The sequence below is a fragment of the Ipomoea nil genome, unplaced genomic scaffold (assembly GCF_001879475.1).
Source record: "Ipomoea nil cultivar Tokyo-kokei standard unplaced genomic scaffold, Asagao_1.1 scaffold1770, whole genome shotgun sequence".
Taxonomy (NCBI): Eukaryota; Viridiplantae; Streptophyta; class Magnoliopsida; order Solanales; family Convolvulaceae; genus Ipomoea; species Ipomoea nil.
In genome coordinates, this window is record NW_017618198.1 from 528285 (window position 1) to 536500 (window position 8216).

Sequence of the window (8216 nt, forward strand, 5' to 3'; positions counted from 1 at the left end):
GAGCAGGTGCTCCTCTCGCCACCCTTATACCATGCATATCACCTCTATCCTGAGCCTGCTGTAATAACAATGATAACCCCTCTGCACAGATTAAGAACAAATACGGGGACAATGGATCTCCCTGACGGAGGCCACGAGATGGGGTTAACTGTCCACCAGCCACTCCATTAATCATAATATTATACGAAACAGTGGTGACACACTCCATAATCAGATTTACCCACTCTGCCTGAAAGCCTAAAGCCAACATCATATTTCTCAGAAATGACCACTCCATCTTATCATAGACTTTTGCCATATCCAGCTTCAAAGCTCCCCATCCCACCATACCCAACTGTTTTCTATTAAGAAAATGTCCTACCTCAGCAGCAATCAAGATATTATCAGTAATCAACCTGCCTGGGATAAATGCACTCTGTGATACAGAAATAATATCACCTAAGAGGGGTTTCATACGATTAGCGATTACCTTTGCAATAACCTTATAAACAACATTACTCAAGGCAATCGGGCGGAGATCCGTAACCATCTCAGGGGACTGCGTTTTCGGGATTAACACAACATTCGTCTCATTAAGTCCAGTTGGCAAGGATCCTGTATTCAGACACTGAAGCACACAACTAGTCACATCCGTACCAACAACGTCCCAGAACTTCTGGTAGAAACCCGGATTCATTCCATCCGGTCCCGGTGCTTTGTCTGGAAACATAGCAAACAACGCATCTCTCACCTCTCCCGGGTCATACGGCCGATTCAGCCACTCATTGTGGGTATGAGTAACACGAGTAGGTATAGAGGCAAAGAAATCCGCTCCACTACTCACATTGGGGTTAGCAGTAAAAATATTATCAAAATAATTCATTACAACTGCTTTCATAGCATCTCCATCTACCCATCCTCCCAACTCATCCTTAAGACGTAAAATAGTATTCTTACGCTTACGGGCAGAAGCATACCTGTGATAGAAGCGAGTATTTGCATCCGCCCCTCGTAGCCAATGCTGCTTCGCCCTTTGCCTCCAGAATACATCTTCCTGCTTTTCCAACCTCACTAACTCAGATTCCAGACGTTAAAAGTCCGCTAACGCTTGGGGACTCACACGCCCACGACAATCCATTTGCTGTTTCTTGAGGTTAGCTATACGTTTCCTAAATTTATGGAAACGGTCACCACCCCACTTCTGAAGTTTTATGCCACATCTCTCTATACTGGCCTGCAACCCTTCTATCCCATGTCCCCATGCCTCCTCCACCACCTCCCTACACCCCTCATCCAGCAGCCAGGCCATCTCAAAACGAAAATGTCACAGACCAACACGGGTTCCCCTACCTGGCCGAATGTCCAGGAAGAGAGCCGAATGATCCGATCTCCTGGTCAGTACATTATAGACCCGGGAACCTTCGACCACCCCACGCCACTCATCCGTCGCTACCACTCTGTCTAACTTCTCCTCCACCCAATCCTCTGTCCCCTCCCCTTTCTCCCAAGTAAACTGATAGCCAATCATTGGGATCTGTTCCAAACCGCAATCCTCGAGTGTTTCTCCGAAACCCCTCAACAATGATTCAGGGTGTCTGCACCGTCCCCTCTTCTCATACTGAAAAAGTAGGTCATTGAAATCCCCCAAGACCACCCAAGGCAGCGTAAACCGGGAACTTAGATGTCTCAAAAGATTCCATGACTCCTCTCTATCACCACGATCCGGGAAACCGTAAAAACCCATCATCCTCCAGGGTGCTAAACCATTCACCCGTACCACCACATCCACATGGTTACGAGAGTAACCTAACAGACTCACTGTATCATTTGTTTTCCACAATAGTGCCAGTCCTCCACTACGGCCCCTATTATCTACATAGAACAACCCCTGGAACCCTAACTTCACCCGTAACCGTTCAACATGATCTCTAGCAACCTTTGTTTCCATTAAAAAAATAAAGTCGGGTTTCTTTCTGGATGCCATATCCAGCACTTCCCGAACTGTTCGCGGATCATCCAAGCCGCGACAGTTCCGACTTAAGGTACTCATAAGGATGGGCGGGTCTGGGAACCAGCACCCGCCATGAACAAGTTTTTTGAGATATCTGTCATTGCCACATCCCCTCCAACCCTCTCACCACCTCCCTCCCCACCCCTCCCCTCCTCCCTACGCCGTTTAGGGCCACACACCACACCCTCCCCGTCAACCAGCTGCCCGGCCGGAAGATCCCCCACACACGGCCTTCCCCTCCCTTCCACCACCGCCACTTCCTTGCCCGTGACACACCGTCCTCTCCCCTCCTCTACCACCTCCTCCCTCTTTCCCCCCACGGGTACCAACCAAGAATGACCCACCGGCCTTGGGCCTCGTGGTAATCCCGCCTTCATCTCCGCCCCATACGGATATTGATCCACAGTGAGAGTTGAATTACGTGCTTGTAAACAAAACTTATATGAATGGCCTAACAAGTCACAGAAAAAGCAAAAAGTATGAAGCCTCTCATACTTAAAATTCACCCAGCACCAAGTATTATCCCGCTTAGCAAATTTCATCCTTCGTCGCAAAGGCTTAGCCACCGGTATGCTAACACGGATCCTGTAAAACGCTTTCCACGGGCGATCATCAAACCTCTCATCCCCCTTCACAAAACGCCCCAAGAAATTTCCAACTTGTTCTTGTATGATCACAGATGTATAGCCCATTGGAAGTCCATAGACTTGAACCCACATATCAACACTATCCAAGACGACATCAATTGGCAGAACCCCATCCTCCACCGGCTTACACACCAACTTATGATTATCAAACGCCCACGGCCCCTCGTCTATCACCCGCTGCAAGTCTGTTTGGTGATCGAAAACAAACATGAAAAGGTTCGGCTCCAAATTTGACATCTGCACACCACACACCGGTTGCCAAACGGAGGCTAAGACCTCGCGCATGAACTCAAGCTTCACCAACTTCCGTGTCAAGAACTTACCAACAAGGACCCACGTACGGAGTCCTCCTCCCTCCTCCGGCGCACCGGCCCCCCCTGCCTGAACCAGTACGTCTTCTTCATCATGCAAGGTGATGCCCGCGTAACCCTCGACCAATTCTTCCTCCACCGCGTCGTTCGGCCTGTTCTCCATCGAAACCCTTGGCTCAGCGTCGTACCGCCGGTTACACAAGCTGTTTCACCGATCGCAACCCTCACGCAAGCCACCGGAACCCTAGCAAATTCGACCGGAACCCTAGGAAAACCTAGTAGAGATGTAGAGAGAGCTCTAGAAAAACCCTAGAGAGAAAAGTGCTTTCGTTGACGCCAATAAATTACTGTAAAAATATACAATAACACATATTCACTTACATCAATAATAAAAATAATATGGATAAAAATAATAATGTTAAGAATGATGATGTGGGTGAAGAACTATATAATAAGAAGAATTTTATTACAACGGAGTATATATTATAAATGTTTTGTAAGAAAATTGTAAATGATAAGAATCAAAATCATTAAAAGTTTGTAAGGATGTATTCAATTTAGAATTTCATGACTTTTGTAGACTTTTAAAATAAAAAGTTGATAAAAATCTATGAATGTTTTTTATATAGACTTTTATAGAGTCTTATAAAGTTTTAAAAAGTTTTGAACGACTCTATGAAAGTCAATCAAAGTTTATTAAAATCTATCATTTTAAAAGTCATTAAAACTCTACAAAAGGTCATGATTGAATACACCCTTCTAAGTTATATTAAAATAAATAATAAACATATTTGTAATTGGTCGGCGACTTTTATTCAACCTATAATTTATTCCTCCAAAGCACTTGTTGATGGGATAATGCAATCCGCATAGATTCATTATATATCATTGGGGGGGGGGGGGGTCTAATTAATTTATAAAAGTATTTAATTAATTTAAAAAAGTCAACAAATATAAAAAGTTTATAATATTTTTCATGAATTATTATATCATTTAATACAATGATTGAAATAAGTACCGAGTATTAGTTTTTCCTCTACAATTATAATTTAATAAACTAATTAATCGCCTAATTAAATTATATCTTAGGGACGAAAAGTGAACGCAATTAATAATTAGAAATGGGTTTTACAATTACTCTATGACTTAGGAACAAAAGTATAATTTTCTCTATTTTGTGTTATGTGAAAAATTTAAAAGTAATATTTGACAACTTTAAAGATCGTACTCATATAATTATATATTTCATATATTATTGCACATAGTATAAATAAATATAATTATCAATAATAGTCGGCACAATCATATATGGTATAATATAATGATATTGTATGGTTGATACTAATGTCAACTAAGATGATAAATTTTCTCTCTAAATTCAGCCCTTCAACCCAGACTTTCAGGCTCTATCCCTGAATAATGTTAACATAGACAATTAAGAGGCTAAAATTACTATTTTATATAAAAATAGAGATAAAAAAAAAAATGATATTTTCCTTCTTTGAGTTGAATCCTTTAGAGCATTACCTTTATTTTATGAATTAAAAAGTAACTTTTTTAGGTCTCATACCATATTATTATTAAAATATTATTATTTTTGCCAATTAATTATCATGGTAACTTTTAGTTGTTAAGTCTTCCTCATACTCCCACTTGGCCATGATTTTATGAACAAGTTGCAGTAGTTATATCGTTAACTATGATCCACATTGTCCAAAAATGATACCTCTTTAATTATTTTTTTTTTTTAATAAATAAAATTAATGCATGTATAAAAATATAACATTAAAAAATTCTAATTAAGATCCTTTAAATTACACACACACACACACACACACACACACACATATATATATATATATATATATATATATATAAAATAAATTTACAAGTACATAAATTCATTACTTTAGATAAATAAATTTAATTAATAAAAGTCAGTACTATAAATACATAAAATAATTACTGTAAGTACATATATTCACTATTGCTGGTGTCATTTTTTATATACTTATAATATAATATTATTTTTATGTATTTAAAATTTTTATGTACTTATAATATTACTTTTTATGTATCACCATATAATTTGCCAACAAGTTGGTGTACCTTGTAGGAATATATACACAATGCACTTCCCTAAATACAAATCTGCATATCTGTCTTGTATTTTTATTATTATTATTATTATTATTATTATTATTATTATTATTAAATCTTTAACCCTTTGTTTCTTCCGTCTTTGCCCTATGCAACTAAACGGCTCCGTACTCCCATCCTCGATCTCCCCCACTTGCTATAAATTCCAAACCTTTGCCTCCTTCCTCTTTCACTCTTATTTGTCCATTAATCTTTTTTTTTTTTTTTTTTCTTTTCTTCTTGGATTTGGAGAATCAGAAGAAACATTATCGCCATGCTCGTACAAGAGTTTAGTCGTAAAGGTCGAGGTGGAGACCCAGAGGTTGTCGTATATATGAAAGAAGATGTAAGAGAAAAAGGGTGAGTTGAAGGAGAGTTACTGGGCAAGTCTAATGCTTGGCTTCATCATCAATTTGTGATGTATGTGTATGTTGTGTTGATTCACCTGATCTGATAGATGTTGTTTCTGTGCCTTGTTTGGTTGAATTGCCAAGAAAATTTACAATAAATTCAAGAATGAGAGAGAGAGGGAGGAGGGGAAGAAACATGTATGCATATGTGTATCTTCCCCATTTTTTTTTTTTACCATCTTTTGTAAAATTTTATTAACTCCTAATGAAAACCTTACATTTGACTATATTCTTTTTATTACCAGGTATTTGGTAAATAAATGTTAGCTTAGTTTTTTTTTTTTTTTTTTTGAAAATAAATGTTAGCTTAGTTGATTGTAGAAAGTTATTTGATAAATTAAAGGGAAAATGACACTTTTTTCCCTTGAGTTATATACTTATAGTACTTTTTCCCTCTCAATTATTTAGGTAAGCACATTAGCCCTTCAATTATTTTAAAAGTGGTGCTTTTTCCCCTTGAAATATTAAATTGACATTTTTATCCTTAAAGTAAACATTTTATTTATTTTACTTCTCCAACAAATTATTGCGTATACATAGGGATGACCACGGTTCGGTTAGAACTGAACCGGACACTAAAGCAATCGAATTAAAAGTTTCCGGTTATGATTCAGATCTAGAACCCAATATTTAGATGTCAATTTATTAAAATTATGTATAAAAAATTTGAATCTTGAATCATAAACCGGCGGTTTCGGATCCGGTTCGCGATTTTGAACTGTCTTTATTTTAAAATTTTAGTTTTTATTTTAAAATAGTCTAAATTCAACAATAAATGTATTTTATTTTTTTCAGTTCGGAACATGAACCGTCCGTTCCGGTTCACGATTTTAATAAACTCTAAATATCGGGTTTCGATTCTAAATTGTAATTGGAATATTTCGGTTTGGTTGCTATAGTGTTTGTTTGGTTTGAACCAACTTATGGTCATAATTTGTTGGAGAAAAAAAATGAAATATTTATTTTAAGGGTAAATATGTCCATTTAACATTTCAGGGGGAAAAATAGCTACTTCAATAATTCAGGGGGAAAAAATGCTATAAGTATATAACTCAGGGGGGAAAAGTACCATTTTCCTTAAATTAAATGTTAACTGATAGCTGATTACATGCAAAATGATTTTTTAAAAAAATTTATCGAATTGAAATAGCTACTTTTAGCTGTTTTTTGAATTTTAACATTTTGAAACAATAAATTGTTACAAAAAATTAATTAATCAAATACTTATATTGAATATTTAACTAAGTCAAACCGTTAGTAGTAGTCAAATAAGTCAAAATTAGTTGATAAACTAATTATATTACCAAATAGGGTAGTCATCCCACATGACGAGAAAATTAAACGAAATTAAAAAATGTAATTACAACATCAAATAATTAAAATGTGCAATTCTTTTTTTTTTTTTGGTAGCAATAAACTTATATTCTTTTTTTCTTTTGATAATTAAGAATTTGGCATGGTGTGTAAATTTGAAGTGGCTTAGTTGGAATATTATTAAAAATTTATTAAAAAAAAAGATGAAAAAATGTATCGAGGTTGTAGCCATGCATGTGGAGAAGAGGCATCCTTCGAAATCAAGTATACAAAGTTTTTTTTTTTTTTTTTTAATTAAAGCAAATAACCAAACTTACATCGAAGTCTTAAACAATAAAAATTAACAACTTACAAATAATAACTTAAAATACTTTCACATTTTTTTTATAAGAAATAAGCCCATACCTTTTTCTTTTTAACACTTGGATGATCTTTGTCACTTCATGTGCACACAAGGGATTCAATCTAGACATTCCATCATCTTTAGACCTTTTCCACATAAACGTTTCCAGGAGTGGGATCCGAACCCACACACATTGTCGCCCCTAGTCATCATGACCTTTAAGTTAATCGACGAACCAATTACGCTAAACATCAAGGACAATAAGCCCATAACTTATCAAGGGATCTGAGTGTTAATAACCTAATGAAATAGAGATAAAATAATGATGTTTGGACAGTGGTCGAGTAGATGAATAACTGCACCCCACCACTAACACTATAGAGATGAGCTCCACCAATTTGACCTAGCTGCTAGTATTGGGGTTGAGCTTTTTTGTGTGTAGAAAGGTACAATTCAAACATGCTCAATTTACCAACTTATGAACCAGGTAAGTTCATGATGTGTGTGTGTTACCTTTTCGATTTCACATTTTCAAAATTTTCGTATTACTTAAGATTTTGAGAATAAAACTTTTGAAAATATGATTAAAGAAAAGGAGACAACATTACCCTAGAAATCTTGTATTACAGATGAGAACCAAACCATTAATTAGTTATAGGATATCTTTAAGCAAAAAGTAAGAAATTTAGGCAATACCATTATGAACACTAACAATATGATTTTGACAAAAGCCAAGAAAAATGGAACAAAACAAAGATGAAATAGGAGAAGTAAGAAAAAGAATTATAATATAAGTAATTAAAAAGAGAAAGAAATATCACTGAGAGATACCAGTATATAATATAAAGTTAGATAAATTTATAGGTAAGTATATTAATTACATAGAATCACCACATTATCGCATCATCAGACCTAGTTCTTATGCACTCGAGGTGGTGAAATTACTCTAAAGGTAGTGGTATTCATGTAATTAACGATAATTTACTACTATTAACAATACACATAAAAACTAAAATACTTTACCCCAAATTTATTTTAATAAATTCAATTTTCCTGATCACA